Genomic DNA, 8,713 nt, shown 5'->3' with positions numbered 1-8,713 from the left:
AACCGTTAGCACATTGATAGACAAAATGAAGCTGAATCAAACGGGTTGAAATTGCAACATAAAGTCTTCACATCCAAACATAAGAACGAATGTATTCCACTTGAAATGGTCACATATCCATAAATTGAGAAGCCACTTAGAATTTAGGTAGAGGAATAAATCAACAAGGTATGGATCAAGAACGAATACTCGGTAAGAAATCCCAATCTCAAACCAAATATCCGTGGAAGAAGAACTAGAGCTACTTGAATTCCCACCTATGAAACTCCCAAACCTTTCCGGTTATGCAATCAGGTGTTGGGGATACAGGGGAAGCATAATATCTCACCCAAATCTAGCAAATCCTACATCCAGATGTATCCATCCTACAACACATAACCGAGAAAAACTTTGGAAACCATCTACCTCAACCTTCGAAAAGCATCCTTTATACAAGTTATGGCGATACTCCCGATCTCCGGCCCAGTACTGGGTGGCGTCGAGGTTATCTCACCAACGAACTGCATAAAAAAGATTTTCGATGTCGGCGTGCTAAACTCAGGTATTCCAGAACCGCAACGATAAAATTGTGACGACAACACCTCGGAGCTCAACTCCCCGGGACACTGCCACAACCCCTAAAGACAGGAGGCACCAAGAACAATGTTCTCGTCACCAAACCATCGGAACGATTCCAAGATACCCGCATGATCCTAAAATTTTTTTTAGTGAAATTTGAGAAGAGAAGAGTCAAAACTCTACATCAGGATGCCTTACCAGAGCGATGAGGAGACTGGGGAGTAAAAAGAATTCCTAAACTCTCCGATATATAATTCCTAAATGACTCAAAACATTTTTTCTAGACTCAACTCGGCCGCTAATAACGATAAAGCAATGGGGGCTCCTAAGGTCGGGGAAGGCTCTGATTACCAACTTGTAACGCCCTCGATGCGGTTATAACTCCCACGTGTCGAGGCACGACTTAGAGGCATAGCCGCATTGAAAGCAATGTCGCAAGTTAGGCAATCTTCACAACATCCCATGTAATATAGATAATAAAGGGGAGATACATAGTTGGCTTACACTCGCCACGTCAATCAAAGTACATAAATAGCATTACATCAACCATACACTCATGGCCCAACTACGGCGCAAAAATAAAAGATAACCCAACATGCGACATGGTCCCGATCACCCCAACTGGGCACCACTACTGATCATCAGGGAAAGACACGTAGTAACGTCGTGAGTCCTCGTCGAACTCCCACTTGAGCTCAAGCGCGTCATCTAGAACGGAGTCATCGGGTCCTACATCTGGTTTGGAAGTAAGCTGTGAGTCACAAGGACTCAGCAATCTCGCACCCTCGCGATCAAGACTATTTAAGCTTATAGGTAAGGGCAAGGTAAAATATGTGGAGCTGCAACAAGCGACTAGCATATATGGTGGCTAACCTGTTCGCAAAAGAGAGTGAGAAGAGGAGGCAAAGCGCGAACGAGTAACTAAAGGGCTTCCTGTGGCAAGCATTACTCCAACACCGTGTTCACTTCCCGGACTCCACCGAGAAGAGACCATCACGGTACCTCACACTGTTGATTCTTTTTAATTAAGTTAAGGTTCAAGTTATCTACAACTGGACATTAACAATTTCCCACCTGCCCATAACCGCGGGCGCGGCTTTCGAAAGTTCAAATCCCTGCAGGGGAGTCCCAACTTAGCCCATGACAAGCTCTCACGGTCAACAAAGGAATAGACCTTCTCCCGAGACATTCCGATCAGACTCGGTATCCCGGTTCTACAAGACACTTCGACAAGTTAAAACAAATCCAGCAACACCGCCCGAATGTGCCGACAAATCCCGATAGGAGCTGCACATATCTCTTTCTCAGGGCACACTCAGATTGTCTTAGGTACGGGTAGGCCCGCCCAGAGTTGCCCCTGGTGGCCCCCGGCAGCTGACAGGTGGACCAACACTCAGAGGAGCACTGGCCCAGGGGGGTTTTTAAAATAAGATGACCCTCGGGCTCCGGAAACCCAAGGGAAAAAGAGGCTAGGTGGCAAATGGTAAAACCAAGGTTGGGCATTGCTGGAAAAGCTTTAATCAAGGCGAACTATCAAGGGGTTCCCATTATCACCCAACCGCGTAAGGAACGCAAAAATTCGGGAACATAACACCGATATGACGGAAACTAGGGCGGCAAGAGTGGAACAAAACACTAGGCGAGAGGTCGAGCCTTCCACCATTTACCAAGTATATAGATGCATTAAGATAACAAGATAATATAATGATATCCCAACAAGTAAATAATGTTCCAACAAGGAACGGTCTCCAATCTTCACCTGCAACTAGCAACGCTATAAGAGGGGCTAAGCAAAGGGGTAACATAGCCAATCAACGGTTTGCTAGGACATGGTGGGTTAGAGGTTTGACATGGCAATTTGGGAGGCATGATAAGCAAGTGGTAGGCATCGTAGCATAGGCATAGCAAAAGAGCGAGCATCTAGCAAAGGCAAAGATAGTACTGATTTCGAGGGTATGATCATCTTGCCTGCAAAGTTGTCGGAGTTGACTGGATCCTCGAAAGCAAACTCAACGGGCTCCTCGTTAGCGAACTCGTCTCCCGGTTCTACCCAAACAAGACAAACAAGCAACAAGGACACAATCAACCACGTGCAAACTCACACAACACGATGCAAAGATGGTATGCTATGCGGGATGCAATATGTGATGCATATGCAAGGTTTGACAATGAATGCATGAACCTGGCCTCAACTTGGAAATCCAAGTGCGCCACTGGAAAGATGAGATGAAGTCGCTTGAAAACGATATAAAGAACGCCGAAATCGGAGTAACGGTTTGGAAATGGCAAGCAATTCAAATATGACCATGTTCTGCGATTTACAGCAAATAGCCATCTAAATGCAACAAGATGAACATGCTACAGCACCCAAACATGGCATCAAATACATGGCAGGGATCCATTCGTGATGCTTAACAAAATACTAGCACTGAGGTACGGCCAATTCATCCATTAACAGGTTCAAACAAGCATGGCAAAAATTAACACTTGTCCGGAATTTCAGATCAGATAGCACTCTTCGGAGCACGAAAACTATATGCTACAGGACCTGAACATGGCAAAGTAAATCATGGCATGGAGCTACTCAAAGAGCTTAACAAAAGTCCCTTAGTGACCTTGAGCTAAAAGGGATCATAAAATACATTTGCAAGCATGTGAACATGACAAAAACATAACCAGTTCTCAGACTTAGTGAAAACTGGAGCATGCTGAAACAGATATCAAGTAGGCATGTTTACGAGCTCGATGCACTCACTACACAGCATGTCATGACAATCTAAGCATACACCCACCAAAAATACACAAAATACAAGCTATACATGGCAAGAACAATAACATAGCATGCACAGATCAACTACAACATCCTCGGCAAAATTGCTAACAAGTAGACAGTCTGCCCAGATTCACGAAATGACAAAAGTAGAGCTGGACTGACTCAAGCTAGGGTGCTCCATAATTGCAAACAAAGACATGGATGGATAGAGAACTACAAGATTAACAAAACATCCTTACTGATCATCCTCAAAAGAGGCACGGATCGCTAGGAAACAACATGAACATATGGCATATTGAGATAAACAGATCAAGGACTTGGTGGAAATGCTAAGTCCCTAAAATCAGCATTAACGAATGCACTACTTTGCAAGCTTGTGCTAGTCACCACACACATCACAAAAATACATGGGTTGCACCTCTGGATAGATGGCAAAACATATAACAAAACTCATGTAGAACTCCAGGGCATATCATGCACACAATAATCATGGCAAAAATGACAAATATCTATTTGGAGCAGCAGATCTGACAATTATCTCAAATAGCATTCTTCTAACAGCATTTCGGGCATCAAGATGAACTCAAATGAAAATGATGCAATGAGATGAAATGATGTGCTCTCTGATACGAACATTTTGATATGCTAAATGTCCAAAATGGAGCTACGGATGCGGAGTTACGATGCAATGAACATAGCCAAAATAATTAGGGTTAGGGATAAAAGTCAACCGAGACGGGATCCGGATCCAGATCTGGCCGCACGGGTTACGAGGTTCGCTGGGGACTGTTCAACGGCGACGGGGCGCGGTGGCCGGAGCGCCTAGTGGCCGGAGGAGCTCGCCGGAGCCGGATCCGGGCGAGGGGACGCGAGGTCGAGGCGGCGGCGGGTCGGCGCGGCCTCGGGAAGGCGGCGGCCAGCGTCGTCGAGGAGCTGCAGGGCGGCGGTGCCGGCCGGAGCGGCGAGGCCGGCAATGGCGCGCGGCGGCGCCGGGCACCGGGCGCAGGGACGGAGGAGGGCGTGGGGCGGCGCGCCTCTTCGGGCCGGGAGGGCTCTCCCCGGGCCCTGGAGGGCCCGCGCGGCGGTGAAGTGGGCGCCGGGTGGTGGCCAATGAGAGAGGGCCACATGGCAGCGGCGGGGCGGACCGGACATGTCCGTCGGTGGCGATTATGTCCGCCGGCGGCAGAGGATGGATCTAGGGTTTGGACGGGGGAAGGGGAAGGAGATTTTCGGGGGTGTCTTTAAATAGGCATAGAGGGAGCTAGGAGAGTCCAAATGAGGTGTGGTTTTCGGCCACGCGATCGTGATCGAACGCTCTAGATGATGGAGAAGGTTTTGGTGGGTTTTGGACCAAAATGGAGGGGTGTTGGGCTGCAACACACACGAGGCCTTTTCGGTCCCTCGGTTAACCGTTGGAGCATCAAACGAAGTCCAAATGGTACGAAACTTGACAGGCGGTCTACCGGTAGTAAACCAAGGCCGCTTGGCAAGTCTCGGTCCAATCCGGAAATTTTTAATCCCCACACACAAAAGAAAGGTAGAAATGACCACCTGAGGAGAACGAAGCGCCGGAATGCAAAACGGACAACGGGGAAAATGCTCGAATGCATGAGATGAACACATATGCAAATGCAATGCACATGATGATATGATATGAGATGCATGACAACGATAACAACACACGAAGACAAAAACCCGAACCTGAGAAAATAAAATAACTTAACACCGGAAACGGCAAGAGTTGGATTACATATTGGGAAAATCATATCTGGGGTGTTACACAGTGCAAGCAGGCACAGAGGAGGTGGCCGAGCGCGTGTGTGCGTGCCGCAGGCACACGCCTCTCGTCCTACTGGCGAGAGGTAGAAGACGGTCCAGCCCCTGGTGGGCTGGGCCGGTTCGGCCGGGCCAGGTAGGCTATGCCAGGTAGGTGGCCTAGTGGCCTTCTCTCCCTCTCTTTTATTATTTGTTTCAGTTTTTCTAATTTCCGTTACTGTTTTGCAAATAAAATACTAACCAAAACACTTTGGTTAATTCTGTAAATTTTTGTGAGGAATATTTGAATTATTTTCAAACCACACAAAAAATTTCAGAATATTTGGAGCAACCAATATTTAATGGTAAATTTTAAACTCGAACTCAAATATCATAATGATTTAATTCAATGACCAAAATGTCTTGGAAAAATATGCATCATCTCTGGTAGAGGCTTTCACCCTTTTCTATAAATCATGAACATTTTAAAAGGATATTTTGAGGTCATTGAAAATATGTTGGTTGAACCTATTTGAATTGCATTTGTGCTAGGGTTTATCAATCCCCAATTCAAAATTCTTAAATTTAAATATGACGACATGAATGCTTTCATGCAACTAGTTACAAGCAAATCTAGGGGCGTGACAACTCACCCCCACTAAACAAGAATCTCGTCCCGAGAATCAAGACGTGAAGTAAGAAGACAGAGGGGTCACAAAACTATCATAGTCTTCTTGATCCAACTGCCCTTCTCAAAGATACCAATACATTGCATCTCATTGATCTTGACGTCTTTGATTTCGAGATCTTCATCCAGCACGATGACGACGGAAGGAAATTCTACAGGAAACGATCTTCTCAAAGATCGAGCAACTCAAGATCAACTCATGGAGTGAGACGTTGAAACATCTCTTGGGCTGAGACACAAAATACACATTGAGAGAGATGTGAGGTAATAGATGACAAAAGTTCAAATTGGTAGGCAACAATTCCACACTGGAGTAGGATGGTGCATGGTTTCAAAGTAGCGAGAAGGTAATTGCCATGATTCCATAACGGGACACCTTAGGGAAAGGTGACTCGTAGAGTTATTCCCTTAAGTGGCAAAAAGAATTACTTTTGATACAAAGATCATTGAAACTCTTTATACCAGCCTGAGGTAATCACAATCGATCGTTGGAAGGGGTTCGAAAGAATGGCATACTCCGACTAGGATGGATGATGTGGACTACCTTTTTGAAGACAACGCAATGGATGATTTTTAGCTTATCATCGGAAATGGATGGGACCCATGGATGTCCACTTCTGAAGATGATCTTGGACAACAACTGCTGAGAAGGGCAGCCCATGGGAAATTGGCACAACGGCGGTGCAAGCTGGGAACAAAATGCAACTGTTGAGAATGTTCCAACCATCATATCTGCCTGAGATTCAGATCCGATTGGTGATAGGATACTTCAGACTCAGCATATCTGAGAAGAAAGTTTGCAACACAAGTCGACGAGATGGCGTTGTGAGATTCTCGAGGAATGAACTAAGATAGCAAGATCCAAAACATGAGCTGGTTCTGCTACATACATGTGAACACGTTGTCACAGACAAGCATGACCACAAAGTAGTCTTACAATGAAACACTACTGAGTTCTGATTGGAACCATCATTGAAATAAAGAAGTCTTGTGCATGTCCGTCTGGGCCCTTAGGGAATAGCATTTGAACTTCTTATCCTTGAATAAATCAATCAGTGGCTTCGTGTACTAGGGATACATATAGAATGAAGGTTGCAAGTCTCCAAACCATAGAATACTTCGCACATGTGCATGACTGACTTGGGATGATTCCAGAGGAAGCAAAACTAACTTTCTCGAATTCACGGCGGCAACTTTCACCAAATGCACGTGAATCAGAGGTAGTCACTTTTTTCATCCAAACATATGCTTCATGAACGAAACATGAAGATAATTCTTATAAAGTTTCCAATGCTAGCTGGATGTTCAACACGAATCATGAAGAAGGTAGCAGTGTTGCTGATGGGCTCAACAACAATTCATCCAGGTTTCCATGGAGATGGAATTCCATAATTATGTGAACAAGTGATAGCATTGGGCAGACCCAAAAGATATAATGGTGTACGCTCGAGGGATCAACCACGAGTAAGACAACATTATGAAGATCGTTGGTTCTGATTTGATTTGATGATAGCCCATACTCAAATCAAAGTTTTGATACGACAATAGGTCCAACAACTGATCACAGGTACCAATCGATGAAGATATCATATATCTTCAACACACGCAAATATATCCCTTGAGATGAACTAAGCTGGCAAGCTTTTATCTTCCAACTCTCCAAGTTATTGTTTAGCTTAAGCAACTAGCTTAGGGGGGAACCGACATAGATTCTTGGAGAATGGCCGGTTTGCAAGAAACCAACTTGATCACGAACTCCACATAGCGGTCAGGTGACAACCTGGTAATACTTCGGAGAAGATATTCGGAAAATCACGAACCACCGACATGATACTAAGCTCGAGATCAATCTTGCTTTTGAGGGCAAGACGATATGATCAAAAGAGCAAGGGTTTGGCAAAATCCTAACCCGTTGATCGAAGAGTGCACCAGGAAATAAGGACTAGGTAGCACGATCAACCTTAGGGTGATGATTCAATAATCAGCACACTAACAATGATATTAATGTCCATTAACTACCAAGCAAAGGGTTGCTTGGAGTATTGGTTTCACACATCATGATTCACTTGTCGGTATTCCGGTTGCGACAACACGACACTGAGGAATGAATAATGATGGCGAGAAGTATCACTATGTCAAGAATTCATAAGGGAAGGTGCAATTCTGATGACATTCCTGACATAAAGTGGATAATACTTCAGGGTAGAACAGACCAATAGCTTGATTGCATTTGATCTGCGAAATACAACTGCTCTGACCCAATCCTAGAAATGGATGAGGTACTGGAGTTTGTTTCTCCTAGTCATTCTGAACTAGAATGGTTTGACGAACCACAAGAATGATAGGCACCGATGAACGAATGCTCACATACTCTTGACTATCAATTGATAGATGAAGGTCGGAATATAACTGAAGGGGGATAACTCAAAGGAACATATAACTTTCTGAGTTGTGGATGCATAGATTAGTATGTCGAACGAGTTCAACATATTTCTTCCGGATAACCCATGCAGAAAGGTAGAACTGGCGGAATCACAATTATGAATGGAGAACTCCTCAGGAGTACTCTAATGGTGATCTTTTGGTTCAAAGAACTTCTGCCTTAATGGTTCATGGTATTTGGAAGAAGGAAATACCACGGACCTCGAGGACTATCGCAAGGTTACTAATAACCTAAAGGAACGAGCAAACACTAACGACAGGAAGTGAGTAGAGTGATTCTTGGGTTCAAGAACCCAGAAATATAATACCTACATACAAAATAACATCACGGGATGCTTTCGAGAATGATGGCCATAATCATGACACTGGTAATACCAAACATGGCTAGATTACTAGGTGGTCCTCTAAGACACCTAGGGTCATAATAATAGCTTCAACATATATGTCGAGGCAATGGAGTATCTCAACCCACTGGTTAGTGTGGTTCATCTGGCCCA

Source organism: Triticum urartu, chromosome 7A (genome assembly GCF_056163025.1).
Source record: "Triticum urartu cultivar PI428250 chromosome 7A, HENAU_Tu73, whole genome shotgun sequence".
In the NCBI taxonomy this organism is placed as follows: Eukaryota; Viridiplantae; Streptophyta; class Magnoliopsida; order Poales; family Poaceae; genus Triticum; species Triticum urartu.
Note: the sequence above shows the minus strand (reverse complement) of the source record.